The sequence below is a fragment of the Ovis aries genome, chromosome 2 (genome assembly GCF_016772045.2).
Source record: "Ovis aries strain OAR_USU_Benz2616 breed Rambouillet chromosome 2, ARS-UI_Ramb_v3.0, whole genome shotgun sequence".
NCBI classification, from domain to species: Eukaryota; Metazoa; Chordata; class Mammalia; order Artiodactyla; family Bovidae; genus Ovis; species Ovis aries.
Genome location: NC_056055.1, coordinates 3,549,642 through 3,568,088, shown reverse-complemented (window position 1 = coordinate 3,568,088; position 18,447 = coordinate 3,549,642).

The window sequence follows — 18,447 nt, the reverse complement described above, 5'->3', positions numbered from 1 at the left end:
GGTTCTCTCAGTCTCTGCTTGAATGGTCTCTATCATCTTGATTTACTCCAAGAAAGCCAGCGTTGGAAGACACCCAAAATCCTTAATCAACACCTCACATACACCCTGACTCCAGTTAGGAACCACAGACCCAAGGCCTACAGTGGGCACGCCCTGCCCAGGGTGACAAGGTCACAAGTGGACGCTCTGGAGGTCGCACGGGTTCCCCTGCTCTGATCCCAGCACTCTCTCCACCAGAGCAAGGAGAGCTGTCTGTGCCCCTCTCTGGCTTTCTCACATTAAGCGCGTTTTATTTATCTCCTCTATTCTGGTCTGAACCTGTTCTTCTGACGAGGTGAGTGCTAAGCACCATCCAAGTAGGACAGCCTGTGACTCCTTTCCTACCTTCCTGCCTGGCCTGGAATCACCCCTATTTAAAGCGAGCACACACTTTGCCTGGGTTGCTTAAGCATCTGACTTCCACGGACAGAATTAAAACTGGAGGGCGGAGTGAGTGTCCGTTTGACTGAACTGTTGTCAGAGCTGTGCCCGAAGCCCTTTCTGACAGCACCTGTGAGCCAGATCCGCACCATCCCCGTCGCCTGCCTGGGGGTCCGTGGCTAGGTGGTTGTTGCTGTTGTTCGCTCAGTGGTGTCCGACTCTTTGCGACCCCATGGACCACAGCACGCCAGGCCTCCCTGTCCATCACCAACTCCCAGAGCTTACTCAAAATCATGTCCATCAAGTCGGTGATGCCATCCAACCATCTCATCCTTTGTTGCCCCCTTCTCCTCTTGCCCTCAATATTTTGCAGCATCAGGGTCTTTCCCACTGAGTCAACTCTTCACATCAGGTGGTCAAACCTGTCCCAAAAAAGTTTGCCTCATTTCTCAGCCAACCTCCAACATTCCAAGAATAACCAAACTTCACAGTTTCAGATGAATTCATTTAGACTATAAAAATTCAACCAAGGCTGTAAACATTTTGGTAAGCAGGACAGGAAGGAAGACTAGCTAACTAGCTTCAGTGAGCCGGCTTCTCTAGACCAACGTAACCATAGTGATGGTGTGGCATGAAGGTCAAAGCTTATGATTGGGTTCAGATACCCATGCAAATAAAACCAGATTACAAAATCACTCTCATCTGAGAACCTCTGAGGAGCTATATTATATATAGTGGGTTAGCCGAGTTTGAGTTTGTAGTGGGTACTTGAAGATTAAGAACTATCTTTTCATTAAATTATAAGATTTGAGTAGTTCACCACTGCTTCCTTTTATTTTTTCTAAATGAGCAAACCTTCCATTGAGCTTGTTCTGCAAAAGCACGGTGGCGTGGTTTGGACAGTCCCAGTCAGGAGTTGTGAAAATCTGGATTCTCATCATGTTGCTTCCTACCTTGCCCAGAGACTGTAGGTAAGTAATTAACCTCACCAGGTCTCTCTCATCCAGAGAGTAAAGGTTAGATTGACCTCATAAGGCTTTGAGTGATGGAAAGAAATCATCCAATCAACCAGTCAATGAACACGTACATTGAATATTTACAATGTGCAAGGATACAGAAAGGCATTATGAATTCATTTATCTGATGAATATTAGCAACATAACTCCTGTATCTCAGGCACTGGGTAAGCACTCTGGACAGAGTGAAGAAATCGTCAGACATGGTCCCTGAGCTCACGGAGTTTACATTCTAATGAAGGAACTTGATAATTAATAAGAAAACTAATAAACACAGAAAATAACTGTGCATGGTCAGATCCTATAGGGGGAAATACAGCCTCGTAATAGGAAACACCAGGATTGAGGAAGAGAATATGATTTAGTGTTCGTATCCTTGGGAGACCTCTATAAGGAAGTAACTTTCAAGCTGAAATTTGAAAGATGCAAAGAAGCTGGCCACGAGAAGAATGGGAGATGCTTGGGGGAAAGTGTTTCTGTCAACGTAAACAGCGAGTGCCACGAGCCCAAGACAAGACACAATGGGGTTTGTTCTAGGAGGGCAACGTGATGGGCTCACAGAGCAACTTGAAGAATGACTTAGGCACAAATCTTTTTTGCAAGATGTTCTCCATCAGGTAGACAAGATAAGATGTAGATTAGACCTTAACTATGTCTATATATCTCCCTGTATATGGTGGGCCAACAAGTTTGTTTGGGTGTTCATAAAATGGTAAGGAAAAACTCACACTTTTTGGTCAACTCGATACCTTACATCTTGCCTATCTATATGATAATTTAAGGTATGTGTGTGTGTGTGTGTGATCAGTCGTGTCCAACTCTTTGTGATCCCATGGACTGTAGCCCACTAGGCTCCTCTGTCCATAGAATTTTCCAGGCAAGAATACTGGAGTGGGTTGCTGTTTCCTACCTCAGGATCTTTCTGAGCCAGGGATGGAAGCCACATCTCCTGTGTCTCTACTGCATTACAGGTGGGTCCTTTACCCACTACCTCAATAAAAGGCTGCTGCTGCTGCTGCTGCTAAGTCGCTTCAGTTGTGTCCGACTCTGTGTGACCCCATAGACGGCAGCCCACCAGGCTCCCCCATCCCTGGGATTCTCCAGGCAAGAACACTGGAGTGGGTTGCCATTTCCTTCTCCAATGCATGAAAGTGAAAAGTCAAAGTGAAGTCGCTCAGTCGTGTCCGACTCTTAGCGACCCCATGGACTGCAGCCTGCCAAGCTCCTCCATCCATGGGATTTTCCAGGCAAGAGTACTGGAGTAGGGTGCCATTGCCTTCTCTGCAAAAAACGCTAGCTCCTATGAAAGAAGGGCAGATAGAAGACTCCATGCCCAAGCACATGGCAGGACTCAGCCGAGGCCAGTGGGGGAGTGGGGCTGAGTTTAGTCCAAGAGCACTGCTCTATCAGCTAGCTCTTGCACGCAGCACACCATCCTACAACTTTGTAACGGAAAGCAGCAGCTGGGTTTTTAGCCCACAGTTTCAATGGTCAGTTTGTGCTGGACACCATTGGGCAGTTCCTTTGGTTTTTGCTTGGTTGTCAGCTAGAGGGGCTCTGCTCTCAGTAAGCCTTAGCCTCCCTGTGTCTTTCATCTCCTTCTATCACGTTCTCAAGGCAAGGCGGTCGTGAAAGAAAGAAGATTATGCAAGAACCTAAGTGAGAGTAGACGAGGTTTCCTGAGACCGAAGCATGGACACAGCACAGGGTCCCTTCTGCTGCGTGTAACTGGCTACAGCGAGTCACAAAACCAGCCCAGAGGCATCGATCAAGATGGCGGAGCAAGAGGCATGAAGTTCACCTCCCACTACAAGCACATACAAAAACACGCAAACAAAACACCTGTACGTGGAACAATCAGCACCGCAAACCAACTGGAAACTGGCCGAAGGGCTCCTGTACAACCAAGGCTGTAAGGAAAATGCACACACAACCAGGTAAGAAGGGATGGAGAGAGATTGGATCTGGACCTATGTTGCTGGAAGGGGACTCGGAGGAAAAGGGAGACTGCTTGGGCAGACACCTGGCCTCGGGAGTGAGTGGTGAGATCCGTAGACTGGGTGCCCCCGTTCTGGGGTTCTGCACTCCAGCCCCCTTTATTGGAGGTTGGAGAAACACTGGGACTACAGGAAGGCTGAGGGAAGCCTGGACTCTGCTCTTGAGGAGGGCGTGTGCCCCGGCTTCACCCCGAGGTAGGGCAGAAACAGGTCTGCTCTAGCAGCCAGGATTTCCTCAGCCGGCATGCCCAGGCCAAGTGAGTGCCCTGGCCACACTCTCGGTCACAGAGCAGCATTGGATCTGGGGCGGCCACAAGCAGGGAGAGGACTCGATGGACCAGCGGACCTGGGGACAGACACAGAGGCAACCAGGCTGGGGTGGAGGCTAGGAGGGTGCTGGTGGCCATCACTGGTACTTACTCAGCTCATCCCCTGATGTATGCTGAGAGTCCACGTGGGCCCCACAGCCCTGCAATGTGGCTGCAGGGTGGCGGGGTGGGGAGGGGGGTTGAGGTGACCGTGGAGACTGGGAACAGTTGTCACTGTGAGGGACAAGGAGGACTCACACTTGAGTCTGTCTGAGTGGGGGGAGGGACACCATCGCAGCACGTGGGAGACAGCCGGACTTCTGTCTGGGGCTGACGTCTGACCTGAGCTGAGCCTCAGGTTCTCGCAGGCCCCACTTGCTTCAGCCCTCCACCTCTCTGGGACAAAGGGCCTGAGGATGGGAGGGTGGGAAGCATGAGTCTAAAGGGAACAGAGCCAACTCAGGCCCAAACATCCATTCTGCTTTAGCAACGGGGGTCAGATTCCACCCCCAATAGGGCAGTGACGGCCAGTGAGTGCAGGGCAAGTCCCACCTTACCCCTGGGTCCAGCTCCAGCCTCTCCCGTCTCCAGCAGCCCCCCCCCCCCCCCCACCCCCCACCGCCACCAAGGTGATAGTTACCAGCACACACTGAGGAAGGACAGGACCTGGATCCACAGCAGATCCAGCCCTCTCACCGAAGACATTAGGCACACACAGCGGGTATAGGGACACTGTCTCATAAGAACACCCTTCAGGACCACAATAGATAACTGTTTCACCTAAACTCATAGAGGCAGAGAATGCTAAGAAAAATTTAAAAGCAGAATGTTCCTTGTTGCTCAGTCGCTAACTCGTGTCCTACTCTTCGTGACCCCATGGACTGCAGCACGCCAGGCCTCCCTGTCCTTCACCGTCTCCCTGAGTTTGCTCAGACGCACGTTCATTGCGTCGGTGATGACTGCTCTCAGTTGAAAGAGCAAGAGAAAATCTCCCCCCAAATAAATAGCCAAACAAATAAGCAGCTTGCCCGACAAAGCATTCAAAGTATTGGTGGTAATAACGTTAAATGAATTAGAGAAAAGAATAGGTATATACAGTGAAAATTTGAATAAGGAGCCTGGAAATATAAAGACACAATTAGAAATGAATAACTCAATAGCGGAAATAAAATACAGACTTAGAGGGAATGAATAGCAGATTAAGTGACAGAGAAGAATGTCTAAACGATCTGGAAGACAGAACACTGGAACTCACACAAACAGAACAGCCAAAAGAAAAACCAGTTTAAAACCTAAAAACAGTTGAAGAGATCTCTGGGATAACATGAAGCCTGCCAACATTTGCATTATAGGGGTCCCAGAAGAAGAGAGAGAGAAAGAAATCAAATGTACTTGAGAAAACTATGGCTTAAAACTTTCTAAATCCAAAGAAGTGAACAGATATCCGGGTACAAGAAGCACAGAGGGTCCCAAACAGACTCCACTAAGACACTATCATTTGAAGGGCAAAAGTTAAAGATAAAGAGAGAGAGGCAGCAAGAGACAAACAAAAGCTACACACAAGGGGGTCCCCACAAGACTCTCAGCTGATTTCTCTGCGTAAACTTTGCAGGCAGCATAGGATGCTGCGATACATTCAAAATGCTGAAGGGAAAAACATGCAGTCTAGATTACCATTTAGAACAGAAGGAGAGATAAAAAGCTTCTCAGACAAGCAAAAACTAAGAGTTCATCAACACTAAATCTACCCTGAAAGAAATGTCAAAGGGTCTTCTTTAAATAAAAAAGAAATAAGAATCTATAGGAAAGAAAAAAATCCCACTAGGAAAGGCAAATATATAATAAGGATTAACAATAAGCCACTCACATAAGCCAGTACAAAGATTAACAGAAAAAAAACTGTAAAAAGAAATTATATCTACAATAAACAATTAAAGGGTAAATGTGAAGATATAAAGCATGGCATCAAAAACACTGAATACGGGGGAAGGGGGTAAAAAATGTGATCTTTCAGAATGTGATTGGACTTTAATAACTACCAGTTTAAATGAGTAGCTATAGTTACAGGTCAACATGTATGAGCCCCCTGATAACCACAAATCAAAACTTACAATACCTACACAAAACCTAAAAATAAAGGAACACAGGCCTACTACCAAAGAAAATCATCAAGCCACAAGGGAGGAGGTAAAAAGAAAAAGGAATGATCAGAGAATTTCAAAAGCAATCAGAAAACAAGTAATAAAATTGCAACAAGTATGTACCTATCAATAACCACTTTAAATGTCAATGGACTAAATGCTCCAGTCAAAAGGAATAGGGTAGCTGATTGGATTTTTTTTTAAAGGACCCTTCAATATGCTATGTGCAAGAAGCTCACTTCAGAACTAAATATGCAGAGATTGACAATGAAGGGATGAAAAAGATATTTCATGCAAACAGAGATGACAAAAAAGCAAGGGTAGCAAAACGCATATCAGGATAAAGTCGACTGCAAAATGAAGCCTATAACAAAAGATAAAGAAGGGCATTATATAAAGATAAACTGACTAATACAGGAAGAGAGTATTATACTTGTTAACATATATGGAACAAACACAGGAGCATCTAATTATCTCCAAAAAAAATAGAAACACTAATTTGAAAAGATACACGCACCCTAACGTTCACAGCAGCACTGTCTACAATTAGCAAGACATGGAGACAGCTCAAGTGTCCAAGACAAAGAATATGTATAAAGAAGATGTGGTATATTTACACAATAGAATATTACTGAGTCATAAAAAGAAGGAAATTCTGTCATTTGCAGCAACGAAAATGGGCCTAGGTGGCCCTGGAGCAGCAAGCGAACCAGAATAGATAACAGACGTCCAAGGTCAGTAGAGGCAGCTTGAGGAGATACCCCATGTCCAAGGTCAGGAGTAGCAGCCGAGAGGAGATGCTCCACGCCCAAGGTCATGAGCAGCAGCCGAGAGCAGATGCCCCACATCCAAGGTAAGAGAAACCCAAGTAAGATGGTATGCACCAGGAGAGGGCATCAGAGGGCAGACAGACTGAATCCACACCCACAGAAAACTAACCAGTCTGATCACAAGGACCACAGCTTGTCTAACTCAATGAAACTAAGTCACGCTGTGTAGGGCCACCAAAGATGGCCGAGTCGTGGTGGAGAGGTCTGATAGAATGTGGTCCACTGGAGAAGGGAATGGCAAACCACTTCAGTATTCTTGCCTTGAGAACCCCATGACCAGTATGAAAAGGCAAAAAGATAGGACACTGAAAGATGAACTCCCCAGGTTGGTAGGTGCCCAAAATGCTATTAGAGATCAATGGAGAAATAACTCCAGACAGAATGAAGGGATGGAGCCAAAGCAAAAACAATACCCAGTTGTGGAAGTGACTAGTGATAGAAGCAAGGTCCAATGCTGTAAACAGCAATATTGCAAGGAACCTGGAATGTTAGGTCCATGAATAAAGGCAAAATGGAAGTGGTCAAACAGGAGATGGCAAGAGTGAACAGTAACATTTTAGGAATCAGAAAACTAAAATGGACTGGTATGGGTGAATTTAACTCAGATGACCATTATATCTACTACTGTGGGCAGGAATCCCTTAGAAGAAATGGAGTAGCCATCATGGTCAACAAAAGAGTCCGATATGCAGTACTTGGATGCAGTCTCAAAAACGACAGAATGATCTCTGTTCGTTTCCAAGGCAAACCATTCAATATCACAGTAATCCAAGTCTATGCCCGACCAGTAACGCTGAAGAAGCTGCAGTTCAACAGTTCTATGAAGACCTACAAGACCTTTTAGAACTAACACCCAAAAAAGATGTCCTTTTCATTTAGGGGACTGGAATGCAAAAGCAGGAAGTCAAGAAATACTTGGAACAACAGGCAAATTTGGCCTTGGAGTACAGAATGAAGCAGGGCAAAGGCTAATAGAGTTTTGCCAAGAGAATGCACTGGTCATAGCAAACACCCTCTTCCAACAACACAGGAGAAGACTCTACGCATGGACATCACCAGATGGTCAACACCAGAATCAGACTGATTCTGTTCTTTGCAGCCAAAGATGGAGAAGCTCTATACAGTCAGCAAAAATAAGACTGGGAGCTGACTGTGGCTCAGATCATGAACTCCTGATTGCCAAATTCAGACTTAAATGAGGAAAGTAGGGAAAACCACTAGACCATTCAGGTATGACCTAAATCAAATCCCTTATGATTCTACAGTGGAAGTGAGAAATAGATTTAAGGGACTAAATATGACAGAGTGCCTGATGAACTATGGACAGAGGTTCGTGGCACTGTACAGGAGACAGGGATCAAGACCATTCCCAAGAAAAAGAAATGCAAAGAAGCAAAATGGCTGTCTGGGAGGCCTTACAAATAGCTGAGAAAAGAAGACAAGCAAAAGGCAAAGGAGAAAAGGAAAGATATAAGCACCTGAATGCAGAGTTCCAAAGAATAGCAAAGTGAGATAAGAAAGCCTTCCTCAGCGATCAATGCAAAGAAATAGAGGAAAACAACAGAATGGGAAAGACTGGAGATCTCTTCAAGAAAATTAGAGATACCAAGGGAACGTTGCATGCAAAGATGGGCTCAATAAAGGACAGAAACTGTATGGACCTAACAGAAGCAGAAGGTATTAAGAGGAAGTGGCAAGAATACACAGAAGAACTGTACAAAAAGATCTTCACAACCAAGAAAATCACGATGGTGTGATCACTCACCTAGAGCCAGACATCCTGGAATGTGAAGTCAAGTGGGCCTTAGGAAGCATCACTAAGAACAAAGCTAGTGGAGGTCATGGAATTCCAGGTGAGCTATTTCAAATCCTGAAAGATGATGCTGTGAAAGTGCCTGCACTCAATATGCCAGCACATTTGGAAAACTCAGCAGTGGCCACAGGACTGGAAAAGGTCAGTGTTCATTCCAGTCCCAAAGAAAGGGAGTGCCAAAATGCTCAAACTACTGCACAACTGCACGCATCTCACATGTTAGTAAAGTAATGCTCAAAATTCTCCAAGCCAGGCTTTAGCAATATGTGAATCATGAACTTCCAGATATTCAAGCTGGTTTTAGAAAAGGCACAGGAACCAGAGATCAAATTGCCAATATTCACTGGATCATTGAAAAAGCAAGAGATTTCCAGGAAAACATCTATTTCTGCTTTATTGACTATGCCAAAGCCTTTGACCATGTAGACCACAACAAACTCTTGAAAATTCTGAAAGAGATGGGAATACCAGACCACCTGACCTGCCTCTTGACAAATTGTGTGCAGGTCAGGAAGCAACTGTTAGGACTGGACATGGAACAACAGACTGGTCCCAAATCAGGAAAGGAGTACATCAAGGCTGTATATTGTCACCCTGCTTATTTAACTTATATGCAGAGTACATTATGAGAAATGCTAGGCTGGAGGAAGTACAAGCTGGAATCAAGATTGCCGGAAGAAATATCAGTAACCCAGATATGCAGATGACACCACACTTATGGCAGAAACTGAAGAGGAACTAAAAAGCCTCTTGATGAAAGTGAAAAAGGAGAGGGAAAAAGTTGGCTTCAAGCTCAACGTTCAGAAAACAAGATCATGGCATCTGGTCCTGTCACTTCATGAGAAATAGATGGGGAAACAGTGGAAACAATGGCTGACTTTATTTTGGGGGGCTCCAAAATCACTGCAGATGGTGATTACAGCCATGAAATTAAAATGTGCTTGCTCCTCGGAAGGAAAGTTATAACCAACCCAGACGGCATATTAAAAAGCAGAGACATTACTTTGCCAACAAAGGTCTGTCTAGTCAAGGCTATGGTTTCTCCAGTGGTCATGTATGGATGTGAGAGTTGGACTATAAGAAAGCTGAGTGCCGAAGAATTGATGCTTTTGAACTGTGGTGTTGGAGAAGACTCTTGAGAGTCCCTTGGACTGCAAGGAGATCCAACCAGTCCATCCTAAAGGAGATCAGTCCCGGTGTTCATTGGAAGGACTGATGCAAAAGCTGAAACTCCAGTACTTTGGCCACCTGATTGGAAGAGCTGACTCATTTGAAAAGACCCTAAAGCTGGGAAAGATTGAGGACAGGAGGAGAAGGGGAAGACAGAGGATGAGAATGTTGGATGGCATCACCAACTCAATGGACATGGGTTTGGGTGAACTCTGGGAGTTGGTGATGGACAGGGAGGCCTGGCGTGCTGCAGTTCATGGGGTTGCAGAGTCGGACAGGACTGAGTGACTGGACTGAACTGACCTGCAAAGATAAATGTCGTTGAGTCCTGTATCTAGTCCGTTCCACATTTCCTCCTGTTGGGATCTCACTCCTGGGGCCACTTACACACTAGGAAAACCATGTGATCTAGGAAAAGAAGAAAAACTCATCAAGAGGTTGTTTTTTCAGTTAAGCTTTGGAAGATGAGTCAATTGAATATACAAAATCCACTTGAGGCTCTTCTGGTATTATAGTTAACTCTATATGTATTCTTAGACACAGAATTAACTGAAATCCTTGAGACCAAAGGAAATAGAACTCATGGATGCCCCAATTCCTTTATCTCAGTGATTTTCAACTCTTTTTGATAACGGAGCCCTTTTATTAAAAATGGAATTTTACATGAAACCCTAATACGGAATGCCAATGAAAGCATATCTTAGCAATATGTATTCACTTCCTAAATTCCTTTTTTACAACACTTATTTTAAAACCCATCATTAAAAACAACGAGGTTTTTCTGATTAAACACTAACTCAGGAGTTATGATCTTAAAGCAGCCTGAGTGTTTTAATATATTTTGGTATTTTGTTTGAGTTGTACTAAGTGAAAGAGGAAAACCTTTCACAAGGTAAGCGTATTCATTTACAGAGTTTTATGTGAGTGAAAAATCAGTGTCCTGGGGTTAAAACAAAATCTTACTATGGGGTCGAAAGTGAAAGTGAAGTCACTCAGTCGTGTCCAAGTCTTTGCGACCCCATGGACCCACCTCCCGTCCATGGGATTCTCCAGGCACGAATACTGGAGTGAGTTGCCATTTCCTTCTCCAGGGGATTTTCCCGACCCAGGGACTGAACCCAGGTCTTCTGCATTGCAAGCAGACGCTTTGACCTCTGAGCCACCAGGGAAGCTGTCTTCTTATGGCATGTTTGACCTCCCTGGTGGCTCAGACAGTAAAAGTGTCTGCCTACAATGCAGGAGACCCAGGTTCGGTACCTGGGTCGGGAATATCCCCTGGAAAAGGAAATGGCAACCCACTCCAGTACTCTTGCCTGGAGAATCCCTTGGATGGAGGAGCCTGATAGGCTACATACAGTCCATGGGGTCGCAAAGAGTTGGACATGACTGAGCAACTTCATTTTCACACTTCACTTTACATTTCAAAGGCATGTAAACAGATAGACACAGAGCTAGATGGAGAATAGATGTGAAAGTGAAAGTGTTAGTCATTCAGTTTTATCTGACTCTTTCTGACCCCATGGACTGTAGCCTGCCAGGCGCCTCTGTCTGTGAAATTCTCCAGGCAAGAATACTGAAGCGGGTTGCCATTTCCCTCTCCAGGGGATCTTCCTGACCCAGGAACTGAACCTGGGTCTCCCGCATTGCAGGCAGATTCTTCACCATCTGAGCCACCAGGGACCCAGAGAATAGAGAGAGATGTATACAAACTGCGGAAGTGGGTTGACTCCAGTTACTTCAAAGTCTATGTACGTGCACATACGAAATAAGTTAACTTTTTGGTAGCCATTTTTGTATGTAAATTCGCTAGATGATTTAACGAGCCATGTACATTACTTTAAATTATAGTTTATAAAGTAAATTTTTTGAAAGTTAACTTATGACTTGTGTAGTTCCAGTTGTCCTACAAGAGTACCCACCATTCCCTAGAATCCAGCTTTGAAAGAACTTTGCCGAAAGGTTAGAGACGGCAGGAATATAAACGTGTGTGATCTCGGGAAGGAACGCAGGACAAGAACTTGGTGAGCCTGAAAGTGAGGTCGCTCAGTCGTGTTCGACTCTTCGCGACCCCGTGGACTGAAGCCCACCAGGCTCCTCCATCCGTGGGCTTCTCCAGGCAAGAGTACTGGAGTGGGGTGCCATTGCCTTCTCCAGATTTATGCTGTACGATTCATCCTTAAAATGAAAGTGAAGTCACTCAGTCATGTCCGATTCTTTGTGACCCCATGGACTGTAGCCTACCAGGCTCCTCCCTCCATGGGATTCTCCAGGCAAGAGTACTGGAGTGGGGTGCCATTTCCTTCTCCAGGGGATCTTCCTGACCCAGGGATCGAGCCCTGCTCTGCTGCATTGCAGGCAGACACTTTAACCTCTGAGCCACCAGGGATGTGTTCAAATTTCACCTCCTTCACGTCACTAGCAATGTGATCTTGGTCACATTCTTTAAGCTCCTGGAGACTTAGTTTTCCCTTTTTTATTTTTTAAAAATATTTTCACTTGCTTATTTATGTGGCTGTGTCAGGTCGCCACTGCAGTGCTCAGGACCTTTCCGCTCGGGCCTCTCTGGCTGCAACCCCCCGGCTTGCTGATTGCGCTGCCTGGGCTCCAGTGGTTGCAGTGCCCAGGGTTCACTGCTCCACAGCACGTGGGATCTTAATTCCCGGACCAGGGATTGAACCCGTGTCCTCTGCATTGCAAGGCAGACTTTTTAACCACTGGACCACCACCACGGAAGTCCCCCCCTTCTTTGACATTAGTATTACAACCCTCACTTCATCCAATTGTTATGGAGCCTTAATAAAAGTAGACTCTTTTTTGTCAACCCTGTTTAGTCTCTTCTTATACCAGGAGTAAGAGAAAGATCACATCTTTGATTTGCTCAAATGTTTCTCTAGACACCCCCATGTTTTAATAGCATCAACCTGTCAGGTTGTATCTACGATGTTTGTAATTCAGGTAGCAAATTGATTTTTGAAAGCACTCTGGGCCTGCTCTGTCCATGTCGGATAAGCTCCAAGCATTAATTATGCACCAATATTGATGTTTTTGTCTGACAAGGTCTAATGTCACCATATTCAAATCCGGCTGCTTCCTTGTTAGAAAACCCTTCGAAATGTGGCCTTGGAAGAGACAGCATGTGTCACCTGCAATGTTTGAGATGTCCCCAAATTGAAGCCCTCAATTAGAATTAAAGACAACGCCTTTGTTCTGAGCCCCAAAGAGAACGAGCTGGCGTGATTCATGAAAGCAGCTTGAGATGCGACTCCATCGAGCATTGCTCGAAAGAAGGCAATCAAGTCTTCTTCTGGTAGGCTGCACATGGCGGTGTGAACAATCTGAATACATTTGGATTTGCAGAATACACAAGTCGGGTATTATGGTTTGTATGGGGAAGTCTATCTGTTTGCTAATTGGTATGATTGACCATAAATATCCAGCCAGATCTGCCTGGTTTCACAGAATTGTTAGGAGAATTGGGATTAACTTATTTTTAAAAGAGAATGACAATCATACAAAGGCCAGTTTCCCTAACTTGAACTGATCTTAAATAGACCATTCTCATTGGAAAGTTCTTATTGGACTCATTTGATTTACCCAGTAAGTAGTCAGTACACTCTGACTATATGCCAGACACTATTCCAGGCACCTGGGACACCGGAAGACACAGACAGACAGGGCTCTTGGGGAGTGTTTATTTTAATGAAGCATCTTATAGATGTGCTCATTTCCAAGACTTGGGCTAAGATGACTTTCCAAGGCCGAGAGAGGCAGTTGAAAGAGTCTCTTCTCTGAGTGTATGATTTTTATTAAAATAAAGGAGTTTGCTAATTTCATCTCCAGTAACTGAGAAACATACTCAAGAGTTATGAATATAATTAATGCTTCTTTCATACTGAGCTATACTATGAATGCTTTTCTGATGTCAGAGAAATAGAGGACTGTTGTAGGGATAATTATTTCACTTGCTCTGCATTTTTTGAAGGGGAATTGGGTTAAGATGATTGCTAATGCCTGTTTGTGCATGTGTGTGCTTTGCCGTGTCTGACTCTTGGCAACCGCATGGACTGCAGCCCGCCAGGCTTCTCTCTCCATGGGATTGTCCAGGCAGGAATACTGGGGCAGGTTGCCATTTCCCACTTCAAAGGATCTTCCTGACCCAAGGATCGCATTCCAGTCTCTGGCCTCTCCTGCACTGGCAGGCGGATTCTTCACCACTGTGCCACCTGGAAGCAGTGCCTATTTATCCATAAGAATGAAGGAAAAGGACCTTCATTCCTGGTAATGAATAGTTAATTTAAGTGATATTATAGGTATTCAAAACATGGAGGGGGGATTTTTTCATACCCTAAAATATTTTCTGGGTTTCTTTCTTTCTTTTGCTTTCAACAACATTTTGAAGGTATACCTTGTCCCAGGTACTGTATGAGATTAGGAGGATCAAAAATGAAATATGGTCTTGACACTCAGGAAATACACAATCTCATTTTTAAAAATAAAAAGGTAAGGGAAGTCAATTTAGCACAGAAAAGTGAAAGTGTTAGTCACTCAGTCATGTCTGACTCTGTAACCCCATGAAAGGTATGTAGCCTGCCAAGTTCCTCTGTCCATTGAATTCTCCAGGCAAGAATACTGGAGTGGGTAGCTATTCCCTTCTCCAGGGGATCTTTCCAACTCAGGGATTGAACCCAGGTCTCCCATATTGCAGGAGGATTCTTTACCATCTGAGTCACCAGGGAAGAACTGATATTTAATTTCTTCTTGGAAGTCATAGGATGGTCACAGTGTAATGGAAAGAGTAATGAACCAGATATCTAATGTAATTCTGAGCATTTTCTGTGTCTCTTTGGGAGGCCACTGAACCCCTCTCTGTTTAAGTTTCCTCATTGCAGGGAAAGGATTTCACATAGTTGGTTATAAGAATAATTTAAAATTGTTGATGTGAAATGTGATGATAACAATAAACCTACAAATCAGAATGATGAGCCATGATGGCAAAAATTTGTGGTAATTACTGTACACCTTCCAAAGTACAGAAATGTTGAATAATTTTTCTAAAGCCATGCAGTAGTTCAGGCCGTATCTGAATCTGAGATTCCATTCCAATAGAGTAGACACCCACTATGTGTCAGGCACTGCACTTGGTATTGTGGGAATTATATAGATTAATAGACTGTAGTTCTAGTTTCCATCTCACAGGGTTTATAGTCGCTGCGAGAAAGCAGTGCCCTGGAACATGGGAGACGTGGACCAAGTTGACAACTCCCCGAATGGAAAGGCCAGATAAAGTCAGCATGCAGAGGTCTCGAGCGCCGTGCAGAGAGATTCGACCTTGAATTTGCAGCCAGAAAAGATCCTGGGCTGCAGAGTGTATTCCAGAGAAGTCTTAGTGTCTATGAGAAGAGTGAACGGGAGAGGACTGAAAACCTGGAGACCAGATGCATTAGAAGCCCGTGGCATCAGACAGAGAGAGAGTCGGAAGCCGATGTGGAGGGTCTGAGTGCGGCTCCTCCAACGCCCAGATGGATTCAGATTCCAGGAAAGAAGATAACATCCAGACACAAGGACCGTGAGGAGGCAAGGGACGCCCCACATACCAGCCTACAGGGTCCCCGTGGGAAAGAATGATACTGAGCGTGAGGACAGGGGACAGCCCCCACCCACACCCGCAGGGTAGGAGGGGTCAGAGCCTGGGCATCCGCTGGGCCAGCGCTGACTACAGAGGGCAGTTCCTGAGCCTCCAGGGCAGGCCCCATGTTCTCCCCATTGCTTGTACATCCTGCCCTACACTCAGGCAAGGCTTCCCCCCCCCGGAGAAGACCACACTCTCTGGCAGTCCCAGCTTCCACACCAGCCAGAGAGGCAGCGCGGGCCTCAAGTCCTGTCATCCCTCTCTCTGCCCAGCCTGCTGCTCCTAAGAGGCAGGTCTGATGCAGATGGAGTGGAAGTATTGGGCCCTCTCTGTGCAACACGACTGAAGCGACTTAGCAGCAGCAGCAGCTGCAGCCTAAGCCATGTGCTCACCTCTCCCTTTGGTCAAAAAGCCGGAGAACAGGCTTTGTGGGATCATTTACAAAGTGTGATCCCAGACTCCAGTCTCTTTATTGTTCTATAGATATAACTCCTTAGTTGGGGATCCTGGAAAAAGGAGGGCAGATAGCATAGCAGGATCTAAGCTTTTGCGGGTGTCTTGCTGAAATTTCATCCCCAGTGCACCAATACCTTGTCCTGAGTACCTACTATGTACAGGCATTCCGCATATAGTCAGACCTCAAAACTGGCACACAGGAGGCAGTGAATAAATGTTGCTTCTTTTCTTCTCATTCTGATTCAGTCTCTTTCCATGTCAGGAGTGAAAGAGGGATCCGACCTTCGATTTGTTCAGATTCCAAGAGAAGTAGCTTTCATTTCCACTTTATTGATGACAATAATGAGGTACTGAGAGATTCAAACTCAGGCCTGTTGGATGTCAAACCTTTGAGTCCTTTCAATACACTCAAGGAAAAGGTGGATGTCCCCTTCTTTTTATCCTCGCATCCACCCTACCCTTTCTCACTTCCTTTATTTCCCTCCCACATCTCGTTTTGAAATGCTGTGAAGGGAACTGACAGTGTGGCTTTGCTTGCTTTTATAGTGGTGGAATGCATCTGGCTGGCTGTATAACGTAATGGGAGCTAGTTCACTCAGTACTTACTATGTGTGGGGCTCAGTATTAGTAAATTTACATATGTGATTTCCTTATATCCTTCCATCAACATTACAGCATTACATTCTAATAAAATCCTTTAAAAATTGGGAAATGGAGATGAAAAGTGGCAGTCAGCCTACCTAAATTCCCAAGAGTCATAATGAACAAACTAGGATTTGAATTTTATAAGCCATGTGTGAAGACAACTACTCTGGCTCAGAACTGCTTGTACCTGTCAGTAAGGCACCCTCTGCCTCCACTCTTCAATATCTTCCCCATTGCTCTCTCCAAAAGCCCCTTCTCAGCTTCAAAATCTATATAGATACCATGTCTCCAAGCAGTTGTTGGGATTTTCTGCACCTGGGAGAAGCTCTGAGACGAGAAGGAGTCCCATGCAGTGGAAGGACTGTGAGCCAGCCAACCTCAAGTCTCATTTCCCCACTTGCCTCTAACAGGATGATCTCTTTTCCCTTGACATCTTCCCTCTGTGACTTTAATAGAGCTGAAGTCAACATCACACCACTTAATCAGCCTTTTCTTTTTATTTGTGCTGAAGCAGAGTTGTGCAGTCAGCAGGGAAGGGGCGAGAAAGGCAAAATTCTGTCTTCCAGGGCTCCCCAGATACCCCACATGCTGGGGGTCAAGGAGCGCCCTCCGCAGATGAGTAGCTGTATTTTGTAACTGTAATAACAACTATAAGAGCAATAATAATAAATAACAACCTGCTTACAACCTTTATAGGTTATAATGTGTTTCCACATTCATTTTAAATGATTTTGTCTTTTCAATTGCTCTCTGAGATGGGGATAACTATGATGTGTGTTAAATCAATATTTTTCATATTTATATTATTTATTATCTTTATCTATATGCATGTATAACTTTTGACCTTTGAGCAAGTTGTGAATGTCAAAGGAGGTAGATAGACCACAGAGCTCAAGCTCAGGACTCCTGAACCACCCTAGCTCTGCCATGAGATTCACTTTTAAAATCTGTTTCCCCTGTCTGTCCAACAAACATCATGATTCTCACTTCCCGACACTCGATGAGAAGAGTTAAGGAGAAAGCACATTTAAAATGTTTGGAGATGACAACATATATGTAGAAGCCCTGAAGACTCAACAATAGTAACAGCAAAAATTTCAAAGCAAATTTAAAAATTCAGTAAAGCTGCAACATACAAAACTGACTTACAAAATCAGTGACATTTCTAGACAAAAGATTTGAAATGGAAATTAAAACAATCCCATTTATAATATTACAGTAACAAAAATAAAAGTACATAGGAATAAACTTTACCAAAAATGTGAAAGGCTCATACACTGAAAATTATAGAAAGTGAAAGTGAAGTCGCTCAGTCGTGTCCGATTCTTCGCAACCCCATGGACTGTAGTCTATCAGGCTCCTCTGTCCATGGGATTTTCCAGGCAAGAGTGCTGGAGTGGATTGCCATTTCCTTCTCCAGGGGATCTTCCCGAGCCAGGAAACGAACCTGGGTCTCCCGCATTGCAGGCAGACGCTTTACCATCTGAGCCACCAGGGAAGCCCCGAAAATTATAGAATATATACATAAATGGAAAGACATCCATGGATTGGAACATTGTTAAAATGTCCATGCTACCCAAAGTGATTCACAGATTTGATGTATTCTCTATCAAAATCCCTATGGTATTCTTTACAGAAATAGAAAACATGAGGCTGAAATTCACGGGCAACCATAAAGGACCACAACAGCCAAGGTGATCCTGAGAAAGAAGGAAAAAGCTGGAGTCATTATGCTTCCTGATTTCATTACATGTTACAAATCTACAGTAATCAAACAGTACGGTACTGTCATGGAAACAGACATGAAGACCATGGGAAAAGAACCCAGAAAACAAGCCCACACACTTATGGTCAGACGATCTTCAACAAAGATCATCTCTTCAATAAATAGTGCTGGGAAAACTGAACATCCACGTCAGATGAATGAAATTAGACTGCTATATCATATACAAAAATGAGCTCAAAATGGGCTAAGACTTAGAACCATGAAGCTACTAGAAGAAAACTTAAGGAAAATGCTTC